Below are 22,837 nucleotides of genomic sequence, written 5' to 3' on the forward strand. Positions count from 1 at the left end.
GGTGGGGGGGGGGGGGGGTGGGGGGGGGGGGGGGTGGGGGGGGGGGGGGGTGGGGGGGGGGGGGGGTGGGGGGGGGGGGGGGTGGGGGGGGGGGGGGGTGGGGGGGGGGGGGGGTGGGGGGGGGGGGGGGTGGGGGGGGGGGGGGGTGGGGGGGGGGGGGGGTGGGGGGGGGGGGGGGTGGGGGGGGGGGGGGGTGGGGGGGGGGGGGGGTGGGGGGGGGGGGGGGTGGGGGGGGGGGGGGGTGGGGGGGGGGGGGGGTGGGGGGGGGGGGGGGTGGGGGGGGGGGGGGGTGGGGGGGGGGGGGGGTGGGGGGGGGGGGGGGTGGGGGGGGGGGGGGGTGGGGGGGGGGGGGGGTGGGGGGGGGGGGGGGTGGGGGGGGGGGGGGGTGGGGGGGGGGGGGGGTGGGGGGGGGGGGGGGTGGGGGGGGGGGGGGGTGGGGGGGGGGGGGGGTGGGGGGGGGGGGGGGTGGGGGGGGGGGGGGGTGGGGGGGGGGGGGGGTGGGGGGGGGGGGGGGTGGGGGGGGGGGGGGGTGGGGGGGGGGGGGGGTGGGGGGGGGGGGGGGTGGGGGGGGGGGGGGGTGGGGGGGGGGGGGGGTGGGGGGGGGGGGGGGTGGGGGGGGGGGGGGGTGGGGGGGGGGGGGGGTGGGGGGGGGGGGGGGTGGGGGGGGGGGGGGGTGGGGGGGGGGGGGGGTGGGGGGGGGGGGGGGTGGGGGGGGGGGGGGGTGGGGGGGGGGGGGGGTGGGGGGGGGGGGGGGTGGGGGGGGGGGGGGGTGGGGGGGGGGGGGGGTGGGGGGGGGGGGGGGTGGGGGGGGGGGGGGGTGGGGGGGGGGGGGGGTGGGGGGGGGGGGGGGTGGGGGGGGGGGGGGGTGGGGGGGGGGGGGGGTGGGGGGGGGGGGGGGTGGGGGGGGGGGGGGGTGGGGGGGGGGGGGGGTGGGGGGGGGGGGGGGTGGGGGGGGGGGGGGGTGGGGGGGGGGGGGGGTGGGGGGGGGGGGGGGTGGGGGGGGGGGGGGGTGGGGGGGGGGGGGGGTGGGGGGGGGGGGGGGTGGGGGGGGGGGGGGGTGGGGGGGGGGGGGGGTGGGGGGGGGGGGGGGTGGGGGGGGGGGGGGGTGGGGGGGGGGGGGGGTGGGGGGGGGGGGGGGTGGGGGGGGGGGGGGGTGGGGGGGGGGGGGGGTGGGGGGGGGGGGGGGTGGGGGGGGGGGGGGGTGGGGGGGGGGGGGGGTGGGGGGGGGGGGGGGTGGGGGGGGGGGGGGGTGGGGGGGGGGGGGGGTGGGGGGGGGGGGGGGTGGGGGGGGGGGGGGGTGGGGGGGGGGGGGGGTGGGGGGGGGGGGGGGTGGGGGGGGGGGGGGGTGGGGGGGGGGGGGGGTGGGGGGGGGGGGGGGTGGGGGGGGGGGGGGGTGGGGGGGGGGGGGGGTGGGGGGGGGGGGGGGTGGGGGGGGGGGGGGGTGGGGGGGGGGGGGGGTGGGGGGGGGGGGGGGTGGGGGGGGGGGGGGGTGGGGGGGGGGGGGGGTGGGGGGGGGGGGGGGTGGGGGGGGGGGGGGGTGGGGGGGGGGGGGGGTGGGGGGGGGGGGGGGTGGGGGGGGGGGGGGGTGGGGGGGGGGGGGGGTGGGGGGGGGGGGGGGTGGGGGGGGGGGGGGGTGGGGGGGGGGGGGGGTGGGGGGGGGGGGGGGTGGGGGGGGGGGGGGGTGGGGGGGGGGGGGGGTGGGGGGGGGGGGGGGTGGGGGGGGGGGGGGGTGGGGGGGGGGGGGGGTGGGGGGGGGGGGGGGTGGGGGGGGGGGGGGGTGGGGGGGGGGGGGGGTGGGGGGGGGGGGGGGTGGGGGGGGGGGGGGGTGGGGGGGGGGGGGGGTGGGGGGGGGGGGGGGTGGGGGGGGGGGGGGGTGGGGGGGGGGGGGGGTGGGGGGGGGGGGGGGTGGGGGGGGGGGGGGGTGGGGGGGGGGGGGGGTGGGGGGGGGGGGGGGTGGGGGGGGGGGGGGGTGGGGGGGGGGGGGGGTGGGGGGGGGGGGGGGTGGGGGGGGGGGGGGGTGGGGGGGGGGGGGGGTGGGGGGGGGGGGGGGTGGGGGGGGGGGGGGGTGGGGGGGGGGGGGGGTGGGGGGGGGGGGGGGTGGGGGGGGGGGGGGGTGGGGGGGGGGGGGGGTGGGGGGGGGGGGGGGTGGGGGGGGGGGGGGGTGGGGGGGGGGGGGGGTGGGGGGGGGGGGGGGTGGGGGGGGGGGGGGGTGGGGGGGGGGGGGGGTGGGGGGGGGGGGGGGTGGGGGGGGGGGGGGGTGGGGGGGGGGGGGGGTGGGGGGGGGGGGGGGTGGGGGGGGGGGGGGGTGGGGGGGGGGGGGGGTGGGGGGGGGGGGGGGTGGGGGGGGGGGGGGGTGGGGGGGGGGGGGGGTGGGGGGGGGGGGGGGTGGGGGGGGGGGGGGGTGGGGGGGGGGGGGGGTGGGGGGGGGGGGGGGTGGGGGGGGGGGGGGGTGGGGGGGGGGGGGGGTGGGGGGGGGGGGGGGTGGGGGGGGGGGGGGGTGGGGGGGGGGGGGGGTGGGGGGGGGGGGGGGTGGGGGGGGGGGGGGGTGGGGGGGGGGGGGGGTGGGGGGGGGGGGGGGTGGGGGGGGGGGGGGGTGGGGGGGGGGGGGGGTGGGGGGGGGGGGGGGTGGGGGGGGGGGGGGGTGGGGGGGGGGGGGGGTGGGGGGGGGGGGGGGTGGGGGGGGGGGGGGGTGGGGGGGGGGGGGGGTGGGGGGGGGGGGGGGTGGGGGGGGGGGGGGGTGGGGGGGGGGGGGGGTGGGGGGGGGGGGGGGTGGGGGGGGGGGGGGGTGGGGGGGGGGGGGGGTGGGGGGGGGGGGGGGTGGGGGGGGGGGGGGGTGGGGGGGGGGGGGGGTGGGGGGGGGGGGGGGTGGGGGGGGGGGGGGGTGGGGGGGGGGGGGGGTGGGGGGGGGGGGGGGTGGGGGGGGGGGGGGGTGGGGGGGGGGGGGGGTGGGGGGGGGGGGGGGTGGGGGGGGGGGGGGGTGGGGGGGGGGGGGGGTGGGGGGGGGGGGGGGTGGGGGGGGGGGGGGGTGGGGGGGGGGGGGGGTGGGGGGGGGGGGGGGTGGGGGGGGGGGGGGGTGGGGGGGGGGGGGGGTGGGGGGGGGGGGGGGTGGGGGGGGGGGGGGGTGGGGGGGGGGGGGGGTGGGGGGGGGGGGGGGTGGGGGGGGGGGGGGGTGGGGGGGGGGGGGGGTGGGGGGGGGGGGGGGTGGGGGGGGGGGGGGGTGGGGGGGGGGGGGGGTGGGGGGGGGGGGGGGTGGGGGGGGGGGGGGGTGGGGGGGGGGGGGGGTGGGGGGGGGGGGGGGTGGGGGGGGGGGGGGGTGGGGGGGGGGGGGGGTGGGGGGGGGGGGGGGTGGGGGGGGGGGGGGGTGGGGGGGGGGGGGGGTGGGGGGGGGGGGGGGTGGGGGGGGGGGGGGGTGGGGGGGGGGGGGGGTGGGGGGGGGGGGGGGTGGGGGGGGGGGGGGGTGGGGGGGGGGGGGGGTGGGGGGGGGGGGGGGTGGGGGGGGGGGGGGGTGGGGGGGGGGGGGGGTGGGGGGGGGGGGGGGTGGGGGGGGGGGGGGGTGGGGGGGGGGGGGGGTGGGGGGGGGGGGGGGTGGGGGGGGGGGGGGGTGGGGGGGGGGGGGGGTGGGGGGGGGGGGGGGTGGGGGGGGGGGGGGGTGGGGGGGGGGGGGGGTGGGGGGGGGGGGGGGTGGGGGGGGGGGGGGGTGGGGGGGGGGGGGGGTGGGGGGGGGGGGGGGTGGGGGGGGGGGGGGGTGGGGGGGGGGGGGGGTGGGGGGGGGGGGGGGTGGGGGGGGGGGGGGGTGGGGGGGGGGGGGGGTGGGGGGGGGGGGGGGTGGGGGGGGGGGGGGGTGGGGGGGGGGGGGGGTGGGGGGGGGGGGGGGTGGGGGGGGGGGGGGGTGGGGGGGGGGGGGGGTGGGGGGGGGGGGGGGTGGGGGGGGGGGGGGGTGGGGGGGGGGGGGGGTGGGGGGGGGGGGGGGTGGGGGGGGGGGGGGGTGGGGGGGGGGGGGGGTGGGGGGGGGGGGGGGTGGGGGGGGGGGGGGGTGGGGGGGGGGGGGGGTGGGGGGGGGGGGGGGTGGGGGGGGGGGGGGGTGGGGGGGGGGGGGGGTGGGGGGGGGGGGGGGTGGGGGGGGGGGGGGGTGGGGGGGGGGGGGGGTGGGGGGGGGGGGGGGTGGGGGGGGGGGGGGGTGGGGGGGGGGGGGGGTGGGGGGGGGGGGGGGTGGGGGGGGGGGGGGGTGGGGGGGGGGGGGGGTGGGGGGGGGGGGGGGTGGGGGGGGGGGGGGGTGGGGGGGGGGGGGGGTGGGGGGGGGGGGGGGTGGGGGGGGGGGGGGGTGGGGGGGGGGGGGGGTGGGGGGGGGGGGGGGTGGGGGGGGGGGGGGGTGGGGGGGGGGGGGGGTGGGGGGGGGGGGGGGTGGGGGGGGGGGGGGGTGGGGGGGGGGGGGGGTGGGGGGGGGGGGGGGTGGGGGGGGGGGGGGGTGGGGGGGGGGGGGGGTGGGGGGGGGGGGGGGTGGGGGGGGGGGGGGGTGGGGGGGGGGGGGGGTGGGGGGGGGGGGGGGTGGGGGGGGGGGGGGGTGGGGGGGGGGGGGGGTGGGGGGGGGGGGGGGTGGGGGGGGGGGGGGGTGGGGGGGGGGGGGGGTGGGGGGGGGGGGGGGTGGGGGGGGGGGGGGGTGGGGGGGGGGGGGGGTGGGGGGGGGGGGGGGTGGGGGGGGGGGGGGGTGGGGGGGGGGGGGGGTGGGGGGGGGGGGGGGTGGGGGGGGGGGGGGGTGGGGGGGGGGGGGGGTGGGGGGGGGGGGGGGTGGGGGGGGGGGGGGGTGGGGGGGGGGGGGGGTGGGGGGGGGGGGGGGTGGGGGGGGGGGGGGGTGGGGGGGGGGGGGGGTGGGGGGGGGGGGGGGTGGGGGGGGGGGGGGGTGGGGGGGGGGGGGGGTGGGGGGGGGGGGGGGTGGGGGGGGGGGGGGGTGGGGGGGGGGGGGGGTGGGGGGGGGGGGGGGTGGGGGGGGGGGGGGGTGGGGGGGGGGGGGGGTGGGGGGGGGGGGGGGTGGGGGGGGGGGGGGGTGGGGGGGGGGGGGGGTGGGGGGGGGGGGGGGTGGGGGGGGGGGGGGGTGGGGGGGGGGGGGGGTGGGGGGGGGGGGGGGTGGGGGGGGGGGGGGGTGGGGGGGGGGGGGGGTGGGGGGGGGGGGGGGTGGGGGGGGGGGGGGGTGGGGGGGGGGGGGGGTGGGGGGGGGGGGGGGTGGGGGGGGGGGGGGGTGGGGGGGGGGGGGGGTGGGGGGGGGGGGGGGTGGGGGGGGGGGGGGGTGGGGGGGGGGGGGGGTGGGGGGGGGGGGGGGTGGGGGGGGGGGGGGGTGGGGGGGGGGGGGGGTGGGGGGGGGGGGGGGTGGGGGGGGGGGGGGGTGGGGGGGGGGGGGGGTGGGGGGGGGGGGGGGTGGGGGGGGGGGGGGGTGGGGGGGGGGGGGGGTGGGGGGGGGGGGGGGTGGGGGGGGGGGGGGGTGGGGGGGGGGGGGGGTGGGGGGGGGGGGGGGTGGGGGGGGGGGGGGGTGGGGGGGGGGGGGGGTGGGGGGGGGGGGGGGTGGGGGGGGGGGGGGGTGGGGGGGGGGGGGGGTGGGGGGGGGGGGGGGTGGGGGGGGGGGGGGGTGGGGGGGGGGGGGGGTGGGGGGGGGGGGGGGTGGGGGGGGGGGGGGGTGGGGGGGGGGGGGGGTGGGGGGGGGGGGGGGTGGGGGGGGGGGGGGGTGGGGGGGGGGGGGGGTGGGGGGGGGGGGGGGTGGGGGGGGGGGGGGGTGGGGGGGGGGGGGGGTGGGGGGGGGGGGGGGTGGGGGGGGGGGGGGGTGGGGGGGGGGGGGGGTGGGGGGGGGGGGGGGTGGGGGGGGGGGGGGGTGGGGGGGGGGGGGGGTGGGGGGGGGGGGGGGTGGGGGGGGGGGGGGGTGGGGGGGGGGGGGGGTGGGGGGGGGGGGGGGTGGGGGGGGGGGGGGGTGGGGGGGGGGGGGGGTGGGGGGGGGGGGGGGTGGGGGGGGGGGGGGGTGGGGGGGGGGGGGGGTGGGGGGGGGGGGGGGTGGGGGGGGGGGGGGGTGGGGGGGGGGGGGGGTGGGGGGGGGGGGGGGTGGGGGGGGGGGGGGGTGGGGGGGGGGGGGGGTGGGGGGGGGGGGGGGTGGGGGGGGGGGGGGGTGGGGGGGGGGGGGGGTGGGGGGGGGGGGGGGTGGGGGGGGGGGGGGGTGGGGGGGGGGGGGGGTGGGGGGGGGGGGGGGTGGGGGGGGGGGGGGGTGGGGGGGGGGGGGGGTGGGGGGGGGGGGGGGTGGGGGGGGGGGGGGGTGGGGGGGGGGGGGGGTGGGGGGGGGGGGGGGTGGGGGGGGGGGGGGGTGGGGGGGGGGGGGGGTGGGGGGGGGGGGGGGTGGGGGGGGGGGGGGGTGGGGGGGGGGGGGGGTGGGGGGGGGGGGGGGTGGGGGGGGGGGGGGGTGGGGGGGGGGGGGGGTGGGGGGGGGGGGGGGTGGGGGGGGGGGGGGGTGGGGGGGGGGGGGGGTGGGGGGGGGGGGGGGTGGGGGGGGGGGGGGGTGGGGGGGGGGGGGGGTGGGGGGGGGGGGGGGTGGGGGGGGGGGGGGGTGGGGGGGGGGGGGGGTGGGGGGGGGGGGGGGTGGGGGGGGGGGGGGGTGGGGGGGGGGGGGGGTGGGGGGGGGGGGGGGTGGGGGGGGGGGGGGGTGGGGGGGGGGGGGGGTGGGGGGGGGGGGGGGTGGGGGGGGGGGGGGGTGGGGGGGGGGGGGGGTGGGGGGGGGGGGGGGTGGGGGGGGGGGGGGGTGGGGGGGGGGGGGGGTGGGGGGGGGGGGGGGTGGGGGGGGGGGGGGGTGGGGGGGGGGGGGGGTGGGGGGGGGGGGGGGTGGGGGGGGGGGGGGGTGGGGGGGGGGGGGGGTGGGGGGGGGGGGGGGTGGGGGGGGGGGGGGGTGGGGGGGGGGGGGGGTGGGGGGGGGGGGGGGTGGGGGGGGGGGGGGGTGGGGGGGGGGGGGGGTGGGGGGGGGGGGGGGTGGGGGGGGGGGGGGGTGGGGGGGGGGGGGGGTGGGGGGGGGGGGGGGTGGGGGGGGGGGGGGGTGGGGGGGGGGGGGGGTGGGGGGGGGGGGGGGTGGGGGGGGGGGGGGGTGGGGGGGGGGGGGGGTGGGGGGGGGGGGGGGTGGGGGGGGGGGGGGGTGGGGGGGGGGGGGGGTGGGGGGGGGGGGGGGTGGGGGGGGGGGGGGGTGGGGGGGGGGGGGGGTGGGGGGGGGGGGGGGTGGGGGGGGGGGGGGGTGGGGGGGGGGGGGGGTGGGGGGGGGGGGGGGTGGGGGGGGGGGGGGGTGGGGGGGGGGGGGGGTGGGGGGGGGGGGGGGTGGGGGGGGGGGGGGGTGGGGGGGGGGGGGGGTGGGGGGGGGGGGGGGTGGGGGGGGGGGGGGGTGGGGGGGGGGGGGGGTGGGGGGGGGGGGGGGTGGGGGGGGGGGGGGGTGGGGGGGGGGGGGGGTGGGGGGGGGGGGGGGTGGGGGGGGGGGGGGGTGGGGGGGGGGGGGGGTGGGGGGGGGGGGGGGTGGGGGGGGGGGGGGGTGGGGGGGGGGGGGGGTGGGGGGGGGGGGGGGTGGGGGGGGGGGGGGGTGGGGGGGGGGGGGGGTGGGGGGGGGGGGGGGTGGGGGGGGGGGGGGGTGGGGGGGGGGGGGGGTGGGGGGGGGGGGGGGTGGGGGGGGGGGGGGGTGGGGGGGGGGGGGGGTGGGGGGGGGGGGGGGTGGGGGGGGGGGGGGGTGGGGGGGGGGGGGGGTGGGGGGGGGGGGGGGTGGGGGGGGGGGGGGGTGGGGGGGGGGGGGGGTGGGGGGGGGGGGGGGTGGGGGGGGGGGGGGGTGGGGGGGGGGGGGGGTGGGGGGGGGGGGGGGTGGGGGGGGGGGGGGGTGGGGGGGGGGGGGGGTGGGGGGGGGGGGGGGTGGGGGGGGGGGGGGGTGGGGGGGGGGGGGGGTGGGGGGGGGGGGGGGTGGGGGGGGGGGGGGGTGGGGGGGGGGGGGGGTGGGGGGGGGGGGGGGTGGGGGGGGGGGGGGGTGGGGGGGGGGGGGGGTGGGGGGGGGGGGGGGTGGGGGGGGGGGGGGGTGGGGGGGGGGGGGGGTGGGGGGGGGGGGGGGTGGGGGGGGGGGGGGGTGGGGGGGGGGGGGGGTGGGGGGGGGGGGGGGTGGGGGGGGGGGGGGGTGGGGGGGGGGGGGGGTGGGGGGGGGGGGGGGTGGGGGGGGGGGGGGGTGGGGGGGGGGGGGGGTGGGGGGGGGGGGGGGTGGGGGGGGGGGGGGGTGGGGGGGGGGGGGGGTGGGGGGGGGGGGGGGTGGGGGGGGGGGGGGGTGGGGGGGGGGGGGGGTGGGGGGGGGGGGGGGTGGGGGGGGGGGGGGGTGGGGGGGGGGGGGGGTGGGGGGGGGGGGGGGTGGGGGGGGGGGGGGGTGGGGGGGGGGGGGGGTGGGGGGGGGGGGGGGTGGGGGGGGGGGGGGGTGGGGGGGGGGGGGGGTGGGGGGGGGGGGGGGTGGGGGGGGGGGGGGGTGGGGGGGGGGGGGGGTGGGGGGGGGGGGGGGTGGGGGGGGGGGGGGGTGGGGGGGGGGGGGGGTGGGGGGGGGGGGGGGTGGGGGGGGGGGGGGGTGGGGGGGGGGGGGGGTGGGGGGGGGGGGGGGTGGGGGGGGGGGGGGGTGGGGGGGGGGGGGGGTGGGGGGGGGGGGGGGTGGGGGGGGGGGGGGGTGGGGGGGGGGGGGGGTGGGGGGGGGGGGGGGTGGGGGGGGGGGGGGGTGGGGGGGGGGGGGGGTGGGGGGGGGGGGGGGTGGGGGGGGGGGGGGGTGGGGGGGGGGGGGGGTGGGGGGGGGGGGGGGTGGGGGGGGGGGGGGGTGGGGGGGGGGGGGGGTGGGGGGGGGGGGGGGTGGGGGGGGGGGGGGGTGGGGGGGGGGGGGGGTGGGGGGGGGGGGGGGTGGGGGGGGGGGGGGGTGGGGGGGGGGGGGGGTGGGGGGGGGGGGGGGTGGGGGGGGGGGGGGGTGGGGGGGGGGGGGGGTGGGGGGGGGGGGGGGTGGGGGGGGGGGGGGGTGGGGGGGGGGGGGGGTGGGGGGGGGGGGGGGTGGGGGGGGGGGGGGGTGGGGGGGGGGGGGGGTGGGGGGGGGGGGGGGTGGGGGGGGGGGGGGGTGGGGGGGGGGGGGGGTGGGGGGGGGGGGGGGTGGGGGGGGGGGGGGGTGGGGGGGGGGGGGGGTGGGGGGGGGGGGGGGTGGGGGGGGGGGGGGGTGGGGGGGGGGGGGGGTGGGGGGGGGGGGGGGTGGGGGGGGGGGGGGGTGGGGGGGGGGGGGGGTGGGGGGGGGGGGGGGTGGGGGGGGGGGGGGGTGGGGGGGGGGGGGGGTGGGGGGGGGGGGGGGTGGGGGGGGGGGGGGGTGGGGGGGGGGGGGGGTGGGGGGGGGGGGGGGTGGGGGGGGGGGGGGGTGGGGGGGGGGGGGGGTGGGGGGGGGGGGGGGTGGGGGGGGGGGGGGGTGGGGGGGGGGGGGGGTGGGGGGGGGGGGGGGTGGGGGGGGGGGGGGGTGGGGGGGGGGGGGGGTGGGGGGGGGGGGGGGTGGGGGGGGGGGGGGGTGGGGGGGGGGGGGGGTGGGGGGGGGGGGGGGTGGGGGGGGGGGGGGGTGGGGGGGGGGGGGGGTGGGGGGGGGGGGGGGTGGGGGGGGGGGGGGGTGGGGGGGGGGGGGGGTGGGGGGGGGGGGGGGTGGGGGGGGGGGGGGGTGGGGGGGGGGGGGGGTGGGGGGGGGGGGGGGTGGGGGGGGGGGGGGGTGGGGGGGGGGGGGGGTGGGGGGGGGGGGGGGTGGGGGGGGGGGGGGGTGGGGGGGGGGGGGGGTGGGGGGGGGGGGGGGTGGGGGGGGGGGGGGGTGGGGGGGGGGGGGGGTGGGGGGGGGGGGGGGTGGGGGGGGGGGGGGGTGGGGGGGGGGGGGGGTGGGGGGGGGGGGGGGTGGGGGGGGGGGGGGGTGGGGGGGGGGGGGGGTGGGGGGGGGGGGGGGTGGGGGGGGGGGGGGGTGGGGGGGGGGGGGGGTGGGGGGGGGGGGGGGTGGGGGGGGGGGGGGGTGGGGGGGGGGGGGGGTGGGGGGGGGGGGGGGTGGGGGGGGGGGGGGGTGGGGGGGGGGGGGGGTGGGGGGGGGGGGGGGTGGGGGGGGGGGGGGGTGGGGGGGGGGGGGGGTGGGGGGGGGGGGGGGTGGGGGGGGGGGGGGGTGGGGGGGGGGGGGGGTGGGGGGGGGGGGGGGTGGGGGGGGGGGGGGGTGGGGGGGGGGGGGGGTGGGGGGGGGGGGGGGTGGGGGGGGGGGGGGGTGGGGGGGGGGGGGGGTGGGGGGGGGGGGGGGTGGGGGGGGGGGGGGGTGGGGGGGGGGGGGGGTGGGGGGGGGGGGGGGTGGGGGGGGGGGGGGGTGGGGGGGGGGGGGGGTGGGGGGGGGGGGGGGTGGGGGGGGGGGGGGGTGGGGGGGGGGGGGGGTGGGGGGGGGGGGGGGTGGGGGGGGGGGGGGGTGGGGGGGGGGGGGGGTGGGGGGGGGGGGGGGTGGGGGGGGGGGGGGGTGGGGGGGGGGGGGGGTGGGGGGGGGGGGGGGTGGGGGGGGGGGGGGGTGGGGGGGGGGGGGGGTGGGGGGGGGGGGGGGTGGGGGGGGGGGGGGGTGGGGGGGGGGGGGGGTGGGGGGGGGGGGGGGTGGGGGGGGGGGGGGGTGGGGGGGGGGGGGGGTGGGGGGGGGGGGGGGTGGGGGGGGGGGGGGGTGGGGGGGGGGGGGGGTGGGGGGGGGGGGGGGTGGGGGGGGGGGGGGGTGGGGGGGGGGGGGGGTGGGGGGGGGGGGGGGTGGGGGGGGGGGGGGGTGGGGGGGGGGGGGGGTGGGGGGGGGGGGGGGTGGGGGGGGGGGGGGGTGGGGGGGGGGGGGGGTGGGGGGGGGGGGGGGTGGGGGGGGGGGGGGGTGGGGGGGGGGGGGGGTGGGGGGGGGGGGGGGTGGGGGGGGGGGGGGGTGGGGGGGGGGGGGGGTGGGGGGGGGGGGGGGTGGGGGGGGGGGGGGGTGGGGGGGGGGGGGGGTGGGGGGGGGGGGGGGTGGGGGGGGGGGGGGGTGGGGGGGGGGGGGGGTGGGGGGGGGGGGGGGTGGGGGGGGGGGGGGGTGGGGGGGGGGGGGGGTGGGGGGGGGGGGGGGTGGGGGGGGGGGGGGGTGGGGGGGGGGGGGGGTGGGGGGGGGGGGGGGTGGGGGGGGGGGGGGGTGGGGGGGGGGGGGGGTGGGGGGGGGGGGGGGTGGGGGGGGGGGGGGGTGGGGGGGGGGGGGGGTGGGGGGGGGGGGGGGTGGGGGGGGGGGGGGGTGGGGGGGGGGGGGGGTGGGGGGGGGGGGGGGTGGGGGGGGGGGGGGGTGGGGGGGGGGGGGGGTGGGGGGGGGGGGGGGTGGGGGGGGGGGGGGGTGGGGGGGGGGGGGGGTGGGGGGGGGGGGGGGTGGGGGGGGGGGGGGGTGGGGGGGGGGGGGGGTGGGGGGGGGGGGGGGTGGGGGGGGGGGGGGGTGGGGGGGGGGGGGGGTGGGGGGGGGGGGGGGTGGGGGGGGGGGGGGGTGGGGGGGGGGGGGGGTGGGGGGGGGGGGGGGTGGGGGGGGGGGGGGGTGGGGGGGGGGGGGGGTGGGGGGGGGGGGGGGTGGGGGGGGGGGGGGGTGGGGGGGGGGGGGGGTGGGGGGGGGGGGGGGTGGGGGGGGGGGGGGGTGGGGGGGGGGGGGGGTGGGGGGGGGGGGGGGTGGGGGGGGGGGGGGGTGGGGGGGGGGGGGGGTGGGGGGGGGGGGGGGTGGGGGGGGGGGGGGGTGGGGGGGGGGGGGGGTGGGGGGGGGGGGGGGTGGGGGGGGGGGGGGGTGGGGGGGGGGGGGGGTGGGGGGGGGGGGGGGTGGGGGGGGGGGGGGGTGGGGGGGGGGGGGGGTGGGGGGGGGGGGGGGTGGGGGGGGGGGGGGGTGGGGGGGGGGGGGGGTGGGGGGGGGGGGGGGTGGGGGGGGGGGGGGGTGGGGGGGGGGGGGGGTGGGGGGGGGGGGGGGTGGGGGGGGGGGGGGGTGGGGGGGGGGGGGGGTGGGGGGGGGGGGGGGTGGGGGGGGGGGGGGGTGGGGGGGGGGGGGGGTGGGGGGGGGGGGGGGTGGGGGGGGGGGGGGGTGGGGGGGGGGGGGGGTGGGGGGGGGGGGGGGTGGGGGGGGGGGGGGGTGGGGGGGGGGGGGGGTGGGGGGGGGGGGGGGTGGGGGGGGGGGGGGGTGGGGGGGGGGGGGGGTGGGGGGGGGGGGGGGTGGGGGGGGGGGGGGGTGGGGGGGGGGGGGGGTGGGGGGGGGGGGGGGTGGGGGGGGGGGGGGGTGGGGGGGGGGGGGGGTGGGGGGGGGGGGGGGTGGGGGGGGGGGGGGGTGGGGGGGGGGGGGGGTGGGGGGGGGGGGGGGTGGGGGGGGGGGGGGGTGGGGGGGGGGGGGGGTGGGGGGGGGGGGGGGTGGGGGGGGGGGGGGGTGGGGGGGGGGGGGGGTGGGGGGGGGGGGGGGTGGGGGGGGGGGGGGGTGGGGGGGGGGGGGGGTGGGGGGGGGGGGGGGTGGGGGGGGGGGGGGGTGGGGGGGGGGGGGGGTGGGGGGGGGGGGGGGTGGGGGGGGGGGGGGGTGGGGGGGGGGGGGGGTGGGGGGGGGGGGGGGTGGGGGGGGGGGGGGGTGGGGGGGGGGGGGGGTGGGGGGGGGGGGGGGTGGGGGGGGGGGGGGGTGGGGGGGGGGGGGGGTGGGGGGGGGGGGGGGTGGGGGGGGGGGGGGGTGGGGGGGGGGGGGGGTGGGGGGGGGGGGGGGTGGGGGGGGGGGGGGGTGGGGGGGGGGGGGGGTGGGGGGGGGGGGGGGTGGGGGGGGGGGGGGGTGGGGGGGGGGGGGGGTGGGGGGGGGGGGGGGTGGGGGGGGGGGGGGGTGGGGGGGGGGGGGGGTGGGGGGGGGGGGGGGTGGGGGGGGGGGGGGGTGGGGGGGGGGGGGGGTGGGGGGGGGGGGGGGTGGGGGGGGGGGGGGGTGGGGGGGGGGGGGGGTGGGGGGGGGGGGGGGTGGGGGGGGGGGGGGGTGGGGGGGGGGGGGGGTGGGGGGGGGGGGGGGTGGGGGGGGGGGGGGGTGGGGGGGGGGGGGGGTGGGGGGGGGGGGGGGTGGGGGGGGGGGGGGGTGGGGGGGGGGGGGGGTGGGGGGGGGGGGGGGTGGGGGGGGGGGGGGGTGGGGGGGGGGGGGGGTGGGGGGGGGGGGGGGTGGGGGGGGGGGGGGGTGGGGGGGGGGGGGGGTGGGGGGGGGGGGGGGTGGGGGGGGGGGGGGGTGGGGGGGGGGGGGGGTGGGGGGGGGGGGGGGTGGGGGGGGGGGGGGGTGGGGGGGGGGGGGGGTGGGGGGGGGGGGGGGTGGGGGGGGGGGGGGGTGGGGGGGGGGGGGGGTGGGGGGGGGGGGGGGTGGGGGGGGGGGGGGGTGGGGGGGGGGGGGGGTGGGGGGGGGGGGGGGTGGGGGGGGGGGGGGGTGGGGGGGGGGGGGGGTGGGGGGGGGGGGGGGTGGGGGGGGGGGGGGGTGGGGGGGGGGGGGGGTGGGGGGGGGGGGGGGTGGGGGGGGGGGGGGGTGGGGGGGGGGGGGGGTGGGGGGGGGGGGGGGTGGGGGGGGGGGGGGGTGGGGGGGGGGGGGGGTGGGGGGGGGGGGGGGTGGGGGGGGGGGGGGGTGGGGGGGGGGGGGGGTGGGGGGGGGGGGGGGTGGGGGGGGGGGGGGGTGGGGGGGGGGGGGGGTGGGGGGGGGGGGGGGTGGGGGGGGGGGGGGGTGGGGGGGGGGGGGGGTGGGGGGGGGGGGGGGTGGGGGGGGGGGGGGGTGGGGGGGGGGGGGGGTGGGGGGGGGGGGGGGTGGGGGGGGGGGGGGGTGGGGGGGGGGGGGGGTGGGGGGGGGGGGGGGTGGGGGGGGGGGGGGGTGGGGGGGGGGGGGGGTGGGGGGGGGGGGGGGTGGGGGGGGGGGGGGGTGGGGGGGGGGGGGGGTGGGGGGGGGGGGGGGTGGGGGGGGGGGGGGGTGGGGGGGGGGGGGGGTGGGGGGGGGGGGGGGTGGGGGGGGGGGGGGGTGGGGGGGGGGGGGGGTGGGGGGGGGGGGGGGTGGGGGGGGGGGGGGGTGGGGGGGGGGGGGGGTGGGGGGGGGGGGGGGTGGGGGGGGGGGGGGGTGGGGGGGGGGGGGGGTGGGGGGGGGGGGGGGTGGGGGGGGGGGGGGGTGGGGGGGGGGGGGGGTGGGGGGGGGGGGGGGTGGGGGGGGGGGGGGGTGGGGGGGGGGGGGGGTGGGGGGGGGGGGGGGTGGGGGGGGGGGGGGGTGGGGGGGGGGGGGGGTGGGGGGGGGGGGGGGTGGGGGGGGGGGGGGGTGGGGGGGGGGGGGGGTGGGGGGGGGGGGGGGTGGGGGGGGGGGGGGGTGGGGGGGGGGGGGGGTGGGGGGGGGGGGGGGTGGGGGGGGGGGGGGGTGGGGGGGGGGGGGGGTGGGGGGGGGGGGGGGTGGGGGGGGGGGGGGGTGGGGGGGGGGGGGGGTGGGGGGGGGGGGGGGTGGGGGGGGGGGGGGGTGGGGGGGGGGGGGGGTGGGGGGGGGGGGGGGTGGGGGGGGGGGGGGGTGGGGGGGGGGGGGGGTGGGGGGGGGGGGGGGTGGGGGGGGGGGGGGGTGGGGGGGGGGGGGGGTGGGGGGGGGGGGGGGTGGGGGGGGGGGGGGGTGGGGGGGGGGGGGGGTGGGGGGGGGGGGGGGTGGGGGGGGGGGGGGGTGGGGGGGGGGGGGGGTGGGGGGGGGGGGGGGTGGGGGGGGGGGGGGGTGGGGGGGGGGGGGGGTGGGGGGGGGGGGGGGTGGGGGGGGGGGGGGGTGGGGGGGGGGGGGGGTGGGGGGGGGGGGGGGTGGGGGGGGGGGGGGGTGGGGGGGGGGGGGGGTGGGGGGGGGGGGGGGTGGGGGGGGGGGGGGGTGGGGGGGGGGGGGGGTGGGGGGGGGGGGGGGTGGGGGGGGGGGGGGGTGGGGGGGGGGGGGGGTGGGGGGGGGGGGGGGTGGGGGGGGGGGGGGGTGGGGGGGGGGGGGGGTGGGGGGGGGGGGGGGTGGGGGGGGGGGGGGGTGGGGGGGGGGGGGGGTGGGGGGGGGGGGGGGTGGGGGGGGGGGGGGGTGGGGGGGGGGGGGGGTGGGGGGGGGGGGGGGTGGGGGGGGGGGGGGGTGGGGGGGGGGGGGGGTGGGGGGGGGGGGGGGTGGGGGGGGGGGGGGGTGGGGGGGGGGGGGGGTGGGGGGGGGGGGGGGTGGGGGGGGGGGGGGGTGGGGGGGGGGGGGGGTGGGGGGGGGGGGGGGTGGGGGGGGGGGGGGGTGGGGGGGGGGGGGGGTGGGGGGGGGGGGGGGTGGGGGGGGGGGGGGGTGGGGGGGGGGGGGGGTGGGGGGGGGGGGGGGTGGGGGGGGGGGGGGGTGGGGGGGGGGGGGGGTGGGGGGGGGGGGGGGTGGGGGGGGGGGGGGGTGGGGGGGGGGGGGGGTGGGGGGGGGGGGGGGTGGGGGGGGGGGGGGGTGGGGGGGGGGGGGGGTGGGGGGGGGGGGGGGTGGGGGGGGGGGGGGGTGGGGGGGGGGGGGGGTGGGGGGGGGGGGGGGTGGGGGGGGGGGGGGGTGGGGGGGGGGGGGGGTGGGGGGGGGGGGGGGTGGGGGGGGGGGGGGGTGGGGGGGGGGGGGGGTGGGGGGGGGGGGGGGTGGGGGGGGGGGGGGGTGGGGGGGGGGGGGGGTGGGGGGGGGGGGGGGTGGGGGGGGGGGGGGGTGGGGGGGGGGGGGGGTGGGGGGGGGGGGGGGTGGGGGGGGGGGGGGGTGGGGGGGGGGGGGGGTGGGGGGGGGGGGGGGTGGGGGGGGGGGGGGGTGGGGGGGGGGGGGGGTGGGGGGGGGGGGGGGTGGGGGGGGGGGGGGGTGGGGGGGGGGGGGGGTGGGGGGGGGGGGGGGTGGGGGGGGGGGGGGGTGGGGGGGGGGGGGGGTGGGGGGGGGGGGGGGTGGGGGGGGGGGGGGGTGGGGGGGGGGGGGGGTGGGGGGGGGGGGGGGTGGGGGGGGGGGGGGGTGGGGGGGGGGGGGGGTGGGGGGGGGGGGGGGTGGGGGGGGGGGGGGGTGGGGGGGGGGGGGGGTGGGGGGGGGGGGGGGTGGGGGGGGGGGGGGGTGGGGGGGGGGGGGGGTGGGGGGGGGGGGGGGTGGGGGGGGGGGGGGGTGGGGGGGGGGGGGGGTGGGGGGGGGGGGGGGTGGGGGGGGGGGGGGGTGGGGGGGGGGGGGGGTGGGGGGGGGGGGGGGTGGGGGGGGGGGGGGGTGGGGGGGGGGGGGGGTGGGGGGGGGGGGGGGTGGGGGGGGGGGGGGGTGGGGGGGGGGGGGGGTGGGGGGGGGGGGGGGTGGGGGGGGGGGGGGGTGGGGGGGGGGGGGGGTGGGGGGGGGGGGGGGTGGGGGGGGGGGGGGGTGGGGGGGGGGGGGGGTGGGGGGGGGGGGGGGTGGGGGGGGGGGGGGGTGGGGGGGGGGGGGGGTGGGGGGGGGGGGGGGTGGGGGGGGGGGGGGGTGGGGGGGGGGGGGGGTGGGGGGGGGGGGGGGTGGGGGGGGGGGGGGGTGGGGGGGGGGGGGGGTGGGGGGGGGGGGGGGTGGGGGGGGGGGGGGGTGGGGGGGGGGGGGGGTGGGGGGGGGGGGGGGTGGGGGGGGGGGGGGGTGGGGGGGGGGGGGGGTGGGGGGGGGGGGGGGTGGGGGGGGGGGGGGGTGGGGGGGGGGGGGGGTGGGGGGGGGGGGGGGTGGGGGGGGGGGGGGGTGGGGGGGGGGGGGGGTGGGGGGGGGGGGGGGTGGGGGGGGGGGGGGGTGGGGGGGGGGGGGGGTGGGGGGGGGGGGGGGTGGGGGGGGGGGGGGGTGGGGGGGGGGGGGGGTGGGGGGGGGGGGGGGTGGGGGGGGGGGGGGGTGGGGGGGGGGGGGGGTGGGGGGGGGGGGGGGTGGGGGGGGGGGGGGGTGGGGGGGGGGGGGGGTGGGGGGGGGGGGGGGTGGGGGGGGGGGGGGGTGGGGGGGGGGGGGGGTGGGGGGGGGGGGGGGTGGGGGGGGGGGGGGGTGGGGGGGGGGGGGGGTGGGGGGGGGGGGGGGTGGGGGGGGGGGGGGGTGGGGGGGGGGGGGGGTGGGGGGGGGGGGGGGTGGGGGGGGGGGGGGGTGGGGGGGGGGGGGGGTGGGGGGGGGGGGGGGTGGGGGGGGGGGGGGGTGGGGGGGGGGGGGGGTGGGGGGGGGGGGGGGTGGGGGGGGGGGGGGGTGGGGGGGGGGGGGGGTGGGGGGGGGGGGGGGTGGGGGGGGGGGGGGGTGGGGGGGGGGGGGGGTGGGGGGGGGGGGGGGTGGGGGGGGGGGGGGGTGGGGGGGGGGGGGGGTGGGGGGGGGGGGGGGTGGGGGGGGGGGGGGGTGGGGGGGGGGGGGGGTGGGGGGGGGGGGGGGTGGGGGGGGGGGGGGGTGGGGGGGGGGGGGGGTGGGGGGGGGGGGGGGTGGGGGGGGGGGGGGGTGGGGGGGGGGGGGGGTGGGGGGGGGGGGGGGTGGGGGGGGGGGGGGGTGGGGGGGGGGGGGGGTGGGGGGGGGGGGGGGTGGGGGGGGGGGGGGGTGGGGGGGGGGGGGGGTGGGGGGGGGGGGGGGTGGGGGGGGGGGGGGGTGGGGGGGGGGGGGGGTGGGGGGGGGGGGGGGTGGGGGGGGGGGGGGGTGGGGGGGGGGGGGGGTGGGGGGGGGGGGGGGTGGGGGGGGGGGGGGGTGGGGGGGGGGGGGGGTGGGGGGGGGGGGGGGTGGGGGGGGGGGGGGGTGGGGGGGGGGGGGGGTGGGGGGGGGGGGGGGTGGGGGGGGGGGGGGGTGGGGGGGGGGGGGGGTGGGGGGGGGGGGGGGTGGGGGGGGGGGGGGGTGGGGGGGGGGGGGGGTGGGGGGGGGGGGGGGTGGGGGGGGGGGGGGGTGGGGGGGGGGGGGGGTGGGGGGGGGGGGGGGTGGGGGGGGGGGGGGGTGGGGGGGGGGGGGGGTGGGGGGGGGGGGGGGTGGGGGGGGGGGGGGGTGGGGGGGGGGGGGGGTGGGGGGGGGGGGGGGTGGGGGGGGGGGGGGGTGGGGGGGGGGGGGGGTGGGGGGGGGGGGGGGTGGGGGGGGGGGGGGGTGGGGGGGGGGGGGGGTGGGGGGGGGGGGGGGTGGGGGGGGGGGGGGGTGGGGGGGGGGGGGGGTGGGGGGGGGGGGGGGTGGGGGGGGGGGGGGGTGGGGGGGGGGGGGGGTGGGGGGGGGGGGGGGTGGGGGGGGGGGGGGGTGGGGGGGGGGGGGGGTGGGGGGGGGGGGGGGTGGGGGGGGGGGGGGGTGGGGGGGGGGGGGGGTGGGGGGGGGGGGGGGTGGGGGGGGGGGGGGGTGGGGGGGGGGGGGGGTGGGGGGGGGGGGGGGTGGGGGGGGGGGGGGGTGGGGGGGGGGGGGGGTGGGGGGGGGGGGGGGTGGGGGGGGGGGGGGGTGGGGGGGGGGGGGGGTGGGGGGGGGGGGGGGTGGGGGGGGGGGGGGGTGGGGGGGGGGGGGGGTGGGGGGGGGGGGGGGTGGGGGGGGGGGGGGGTGGGGGGGGGGGGGGGTGGGGGGGGGGGGGGGTGGGGGGGGGGGGGGGTGGGGGGGGGGGGGGGTGGGGGGGGGGGGGGGTGGGGGGGGGGGGGGGTGGGGGGGGGGGGGGGTGGGGGGGGGGGGGGGTGGGGGGGGGGGGGGGTGGGGGGGGGGGGGGGTGGGGGGGGGGGGGGGTGGGGGGGGGGGGGGGTGGGGGGGGGGGGGGGTGGGGGGGGGGGGGGGTGGGGGGGGGGGGGGGTGGGGGGGGGGGGGGGTGGGGGGGGGGGGGGGTGGGGGGGGGGGGGGGTGGGGGGGGGGGGGGGTGGGGGGGGGGGGGGGTGGGGGGGGGGGGGGGTGGGGGGGGGGGGGGGTGGGGGGGGGGGGGGGTGGGGGGGGGGGGGGGTGGGGGGGGGGGGGGGTGGGGGGGGGGGGGGGTGGGGGGGGGGGGGGGTGGGGGGGGGGGGGGGTGGGGGGGGGGGGGGGTGGGGGGGGGGGGGGGTGGGGGGGGGGGGGGGTGGGGGGGGGGGGGGGTGGGGGGGGGGGGGGGTGGGGGGGGGGGGGGGTGGGGGGGGGGGGGGGTGGGGGGGGGGGGGGGTGGGGGGGGGGGGGGGTGGGGGGGGGGGGGGGTGGGGGGGGGGGGGGGTGGGGGGGGGGGGGGGTGGGGGGGGGGGGGGGTGGGGGGGGGGGGGGGTGGGGGGGGGGGGGGGTGGGGGGGGGGGGGGGTGGGGGGGGGGGGGGGTGGGGGGGGGGGGGGGTGGGGGGGGGGGGGGGTGGGGGGGGGGGGGGGTGGGGGGGGGGGGGGGTGGGGGGGGGGGGGGGTGGGGGGGGGGGGGGGTGGGGGGGGGGGGGGGTGGGGGGGGGGGGGGGTGGGGGGGGGGGGGGGTGGGGGGGGGGGGGGGTGGGGGGGGGGGGGGGTGGGGGGGGGGGGGGGTGGGGGGGGGGGGGGGTGGGGGGGGGGGGGGGTGGGGGGGGGGGGGGGTGGGGGGGGGGGGGGGTGGGGGGGGGGGGGGGTGGGGGGGGGGGGGGGTGGGGGGGGGGGGGGGTGGGGGGGGGGGGGGGTGGGGGGGGGGGGGGGTGGGGGGGGGGGGGGGTGGGGGGGGGGAGAGGGGGGGGGCGGGGGGGGTGGGCGGGGGGGGGGGGGGGGGGGGGGGGCTTGCGTCTGGTCTGCTTGCCCTCTTCCTCCCTTCTTGTTTTTCTCCTTCACCCTCTTCCCTGTGTCACCAGCGACCTCCGGCATGGACTTACAAGGGCACTGCTGGCCGGGGAGTGGAGGAGGGTGTTATTTTTCTTGTCCAGCTGCCAGGAATAAGGGCAGCCGATGAGTCCAAAACTCAGCCAGAGGAGGGCTGATAAACACCGCAGGCTGGGAGACCACAGTGCTGGCAGGGGATTTTTTGCACAACAGGCCTTGTTGCAAACTCTTTGTCTGGCCGACTTTACAGGGGTGTTGTGCAAAAATGGAAGCAGGGAGAACAGTAGTCCAAGCTGCTTTGAATCCTGAATGGAGGAGAGAGGGAATGGGATATAAATTAATAAATTATGATCCTCAAATGCATGAATTGTTTTTTCTATGTTCTTTGCTGGGGGTGTCAATAAAAACATTTATGGGAAACGGATTTGGCATTACAAGGTTCTCTTGGGATTTTCTTTTTCTTCTGCGTGCAGGCACATATTTGTTTTATGTGTCATGCTGTATTCTGTCATAGGCCCCTTCCGCACATGCAGAATAATGCACTTTCAATCCACTTTCACAATTGTTTGTAAGTGGATTTTGCTATTCTGCACAGCTGCACAGTGCATTGAAAGTGCATTATTCTGCGTGTGCGGAAGGGGCCATACACACTCTTCATTTACTAGATTGGAAAGACACTGATGTTTAATGTTGCTGCTGGCCATATTGTGGAGGACGGCCTCTCCTGGTCCTGGGGCAGCTACAGATTTCAGAAAAAATAACCAGTTCAGGGACAAGGCTCTGTTTCGCCTTGGGGGTGTCAGCACCCGACCCTCTTCTGTCCTTCAGATTTCTACCTTGTTCCTACTCTGCTTGGTAAACAGTTCTATGGGCCCTGAAAGTTTTCATGTGCCTAAAGATAATTATAAAGGTAGCTCCTGGGGTCATTACTGACCAATGGGGTCATGTCACATCACAACTTTTACTGGGCAGACTATGTTTACGGTGGGGTGGGGCAGTCATCGACACTTTCTCCTCTGCAAACTGGGTTCTCATTTTACCAACTGCGGAAGGATGGAAGGCTGAATCAACCTTGAACCAGCTACCTAAAACTGACTTTTGTCAGGATCAAACTCAGGCCGTAAGCAGAGCTTTGACTGCACTATGGCAGCTTACCACTAGTGTAGGCTGACCAGACGTCCCGCTTTTGGCGGGACAGTCCCACCTTCAAACAATTTGTCCCGCGTCCCGCCAGTTATTTCAATTGTCCCGCTTTTTGAAGGTTTGCCCACTGCCTCCTCTGGGGTCAGGCTAAGACAAAAAAGCGGCAGCATCTCGGGCAGATGTGTCCAAGCGCACTGCCTTCTGGGGCTGCCCCACAGGCGGGAAACGCAGCCCCCCTCAGGCAGTGCACTCCTGTGGCCGTGGGTGCATGTGTGCTTGGCTGCAGGAGCATGGCCCTCTGGGGGGCTGCCGTTTCCCGCCCTGTCACAGGACAGCCCCCCAGAAGGCAGTGTGCTCCTGTGGCTGCGTGTGTGCACACGGCCACCCACCTACCCGCTCGTCCCGGGTCACAAAGGTGACTATCTGGTCACCTTACACTAGTGTAGTGGTTAAGAACAGTGGACTCTAATCTGGAGAATTGGGTTTGCTTCCCCGCTCCTCCACATGAAGCCTGCTGGGTGACCTTGACCCAGTCACAGTTCTCTCCAAATTCTCTCAGCCCCACCTACTTCCCAACTGGTCTGTTATGGGGAGAGGAAAGCTATTAGTTTGTAAGCCGCTTTGTGACTTCTTATGATTGGGGAAAGCCACGGGGCTCCTTGCACGGGTCTACCTTGGCAGATGAAAATGAGGATCTGAGAGTCCGGGGGTGGCAGCTGCTGAGGCTGTCACAGATGTGCAACGCTGGCTGCATCTCTTCAGTGCAGAGAAACAGAAGCGGTTCCTCTCACTTTGTTTTAATCTCAGTTGGTGTCTGACTTTTCTGCACCAGGATATCAACAGGATGGCAGGTACTTATTCCATTTCTGTGTAGAAAAATCCTGTGCCGCCACTGGAGTCTCCAGTCCAGGCAGCTATCATGACGATGCCTCAGAAAATGGTTTTTGATGAACGCATAAAGTACGTGCTGTGGGCAGTGGTGGGATCCAAAAATTTCAGTAACAGGTTCCCATGGTGGTGGGATTCAAACTGTGGCGTAGCGCCAATGGGGCTGGGCGGGACTCACTGGGGTGTGGGCCGGGCATTCCGGGGTGGGCATTCCCTGGCTGGGCTGTGGCATGGACGTCCAGCCGGGCCAAGGCCCCAAGGGAAACTAATGCACTGGTGCAGGCTACCATCACGCCGGTGCACCTCCTGCTAGACTGCTTCAAGTTCTGCGCGCTACTGCTGAGAGGAGGGGGCGTAACTAAGGCAAAAACCACGTGGCAAAACCACCAATTAGTAACCCCCTCTCGGCACACACAAATAATTAGTAACCTGCTCTCGGGAACCTGTGAGAACCTGCTGGATCCCACCTCTGGCTGTGGGGGAGGGTACACCTGGGGTGAGAATTGGGCTGGCCAGGGCCTTGAGAATGCAAGACCGGAAACAAAGCAAAACAGGCAGTTTATAAAACAAGACATGGACAGACAGAACTTTGTTCTTCTTTCTTGCAGTATGCGAACTTGTGTGTGTGTGTGGGGGGGTCCACTTAATGAAATTGATGGGCTATAAATTTGGGACAAGGAAAAGAGAATGAGGACTTTTGTCATGGGATACATAATTGACCTTTGGAATTTATTGCCACATGATGTATCAACTGGACTTTGGCTCAGACAACAAATTTGCGGAAGAGGAGTCCTGATGTCAGAAGAGAGCCTCCCTCTTCACAGTCAGTATACCTCTGAGTGCCATGGTGTGGGGAGGGGAGCAGTGAAGAAAGGCTATCTCCTTTGTGCCCAGTTATCAGCTTCCCCAAGGTATTTGGTGGGTTAGAGATTAGTATTTGCAATTTATTGTAAATGGTCAAGGGCTGTTACAGTCTCGGTTAGGCTAGACAACAGGGAAGAGGATGCTCTGAGCCAGTGGGAATTTTTTTAAAAATGGGTCCCTTCAGCGGGGACAGAGTGGAGGATGCTGCTACAGATACCTAGTGATCTATGCAAATTGTACCAGCCTGTTGGTGTTTGCAAGTGTCTGCCATACTCAGTCATAAAAGT

Source organism: Sphaerodactylus townsendi, linkage group LG06 (genome assembly GCF_021028975.2).
Source record: "Sphaerodactylus townsendi isolate TG3544 linkage group LG06, MPM_Stown_v2.3, whole genome shotgun sequence".
Lineage (NCBI taxonomy): Eukaryota > Metazoa > Chordata > Lepidosauria > Squamata > Sphaerodactylidae > Sphaerodactylus > Sphaerodactylus townsendi.